This window comes from Nuphar pumila, chromosome 9 (assembly GCF_984573655.1).
Source record: "Nuphar pumila chromosome 9, dmNupPumi1.hap1.1, whole genome shotgun sequence".
NCBI lineage: Eukaryota > Viridiplantae > Streptophyta > Magnoliopsida > Nymphaeales > Nymphaeaceae > Nuphar > Nuphar pumila.
The window spans coordinates 115471419-115474820 of NC_143257.1; positions in this window are offsets into that span (position 1 = coordinate 115471419).

Here is a 3402-nt window from a genome sequence, read left to right on the forward strand (position 1 = left end):
GTGTTAAGTTCCTTTTGCACACTTGTGATATTAAATGAAATATTATTTTTATATTGTGCCTTCTTGTGTGTATTCCCTTTGTGGGTTTGTGAGTGAATCCCATAGTGGGTTCCTTGTTGATGTTTGTCCATTTTTGTATCTATTTGATGGACTTTGTTCGTGATTAAAGGCCTATTCATTCCAAGTTTTTCATCTACCATTATTGGATTTTATTTGAAACTTATTTTTTCAAATAAGTTCTTATGTATGAACCCCCATATTTGGAAATTGATTTCCATGTGCTTGTATCACCTTTTTATGGAATTTGATTTGTTATCACATAATTTTATATGATGCATTAATTATTTTTGTTCTTGTTGTTATTGGGTTAGGGTTAGTCGTTGAGGTGAGTTATGTATGCTCCTCATGTCATCTTATCAATCTAGACTTCTAAGGGTTATGAGTGGCCTGTTGTCACTTATCTTGGGTCTAATTGATAGTTGATTGACCTCTAGATTCATGTTGCTTTTGCTTGGGGTGAGTTATGTACACCTCAATTTTTCTTTTGGTTTGTTTAGATTGTCAGCTTATGGTTTGGCTCTAACTGACGGTTGTTTGATCTCTAGTTCTTTGAGTGTGTTGAATCACTTATTTGTATATTTGGTCAATATTATTATGATAGATGTAATATCGCTTATTTTGGTACTTAGCCAAATGACTAAGTCTGGGAGAAAAATCATTTGAGACTCCATTTTTAGACTGATGTCTTTGAGTCTGGGCTTGGCTCAAGTCCCATCTACAAGGTCGTAACAAGCCAATTGAAGCGAGATAGAGAGTTTTAATTTTGTCCTTTAAATTTGAGCGAAATTCGGGTTATTTTCGGGCAAAATTCAAAATTTGATATTCGTGTAATATGTCGTTGGATGCGTCTTAGAATTCTGAGCTCAATGACATTTTATTTTTCTTGATTTGAGTTCTGCTTGGCCCAAAAATCGCGTTTTTTCTGAAAATTGAGTAGTTTGTCGAACTGGATCCGAAGTTGGATCGGATTGGATCCAATGCATCTGATCCAAATTATTATGGATTTGGATCTTATTTAAGACCTACTTAAATATGGATTTAATCCAGATCTTGATCAATTTTTGTTTTGGGTATGAGTTTGGAGTTTGGATCTGGATCTGGATCCAAATCCAAGTCCAACATTTTCTAGCTTTTAATTCAATAAAAAGCTTTAGCCTGGAGTTTAATAAGGTTGAGGAGCCTTCTGGGTTAATTTGGTTATTTTTGGGAGCCTTTAGATAATTTTTAAATAATTAAGAATTAAGAATTAATAATTAATAATTAATTAATTTATGTTAATTCCGAATTTTATTTTAGGGCTGAGTAGGACTCCTTAAAAGAGTTCTTATTCTTACTTAAGAGAGTTTTAAAAGAATTAGAAAGTTAAAAAAATTACCAAATGTAGAAAAGTCAACTTTTTGAAGAGTTTAAAAAAAAATTGGAAACAAGATGGAGAGAGAGTTTCATCTTTTTTGGAAACTCTCTTAGAGAAGGTTGGAGAAGGGGGAGGGGCGTCACCCCTCTCACTCTCTTTACTTAAAACAAAAAAAAAAAGAGGAAAGAAGGGAAGTAGCAAGAAAGAGGGAAAGAGAGAGAGAAGAAGAAGAAGACTCTTCTTCTCCAGCCATCTAGCCCCTTTTTCACCATCGTTTTTCATATTTTCTTCAATTTTTGCAAAGGTACGGGTCTCCTCTTTTGGATTAAAGTGAAAAATCGAATGCCGGTTCGATTTTAGGCATTATGTTGGATGGAAATCCATGGAAAATTGTTTATATGGCTGATTTCTCAAAAACGCATGGAGGATGATCTATGGGTCCTCCTCCATGGCTGAATTTCTTGCTTTTCTTTATCTTTTTCATAAAAAAAATTCGGTACATGTTATAACAGAATTTTATTTGACGTATGAGTGATTCTTTTAGAAACCACTTTGATGGGTGTTGATTCTCATGATGGATCTTGATATGGGTGGTTTATATGCATGAAAATATATGCTGGAATCATGTTGTATGCATGATTTTTTCAGAAAAACGTGTGTGTAATGATGTGCTTGTTGAAAACATTGAATACATATGCATTGTTGAATAAGCATACACAAGTGGCTTAATGTTCCTGTTATACTTATGAACTTGCATATGATTTGATTTGTTTACAGTCATGTGAATGTAACCATGTTTAACTCTGCATATTTGAGCCTTAAATCTGTAAACACATGTATATGCAATTGATGCAGCTCACGTTGAAGGAAGAGAGAAAATAATGGCCCACCGTAAATCGGTGGGGCTGAACTTCTTTATTAAACTCAGAAATGTCTCAATAAACAATGGAAAAATGCAATAAACAGGGAAGAATGCAAGGGAAAACAGGAAATAAGTAAAGGAAAAGGAAAACTGCAGCAAAAGAAAAGTCGGCTGGGCTTCTTTTAATCTTCAATCATCTTCACGCAACCCTAGACAGGCCTTTTAAAGACTGTCTACTGGATCGGGTCGTGGGTCCAGATTTGGATCCGACCCACGATCCGATTCAGTCCTTCTTTGCAGCTGGTTCTGGGGCGCGTGAGCTCCACCACGCCTGACGTAGGTGCGCAAGGGTACCTCCCTGCGTCGTGGCTCCGTCCCTGCAGGTGAGTCATAGTCACGGGGTCTTTCATCTGCCCTGTGTGGTGGATCGAGTGGCACGATGGGCTCAATCGGGTCCTGCCCTGCATCATACTCCCCTGGTTGGGAAGAAGTCGGCTCTGTCGACTTGTTGTTGCCACAGTAAGCATATAGATCAACCACGTTAAAAATAGGGGAAATATGCCAATCATCGGGCAGCTCAAGGAGGTAAGCATTCGAACCTAACCGCTGGAGGATCCTAAAGGGGCCATACTTCTTAGGACTTAATTTGCTATAGGTACCAACGGGAAAACGCTCTGGGCGCAGGTATACCCAGACAAGTTGACCGACCTCGAAATGGACATCACGACGACCCTGATCCACGAAAGCTTTGTAGGTCTCGTAGCTTTCGACAAGTTTGGTCCGGACTTGTCTGTGAATGTCACGCATATATTCAACGGCATCAAAGGCATCCAGAGCTGGAGCTGAGAGATCTGACACAGGGGCGAGGTCAACGACATGGGTGGGAGAACGACCATACACTACTTGAAACAGAGATTTACCAGTGGACCGGTTAATGGAGTTGTTATAGGCGAACTCGGCTTGAGGCAGAACGAGATCCCAAGTTTTGACGTTTTCGCCCACTAAGCTCCGTAGCAAATTTCCTAAGGTGCGATTCACAACTTCGGTTTGACCATCAGTCTGGGGGTGATACGCGCTACTGAACTGGAGCTTAGTTTTTAACAGGGTCCATAACGATTTCCAAAAG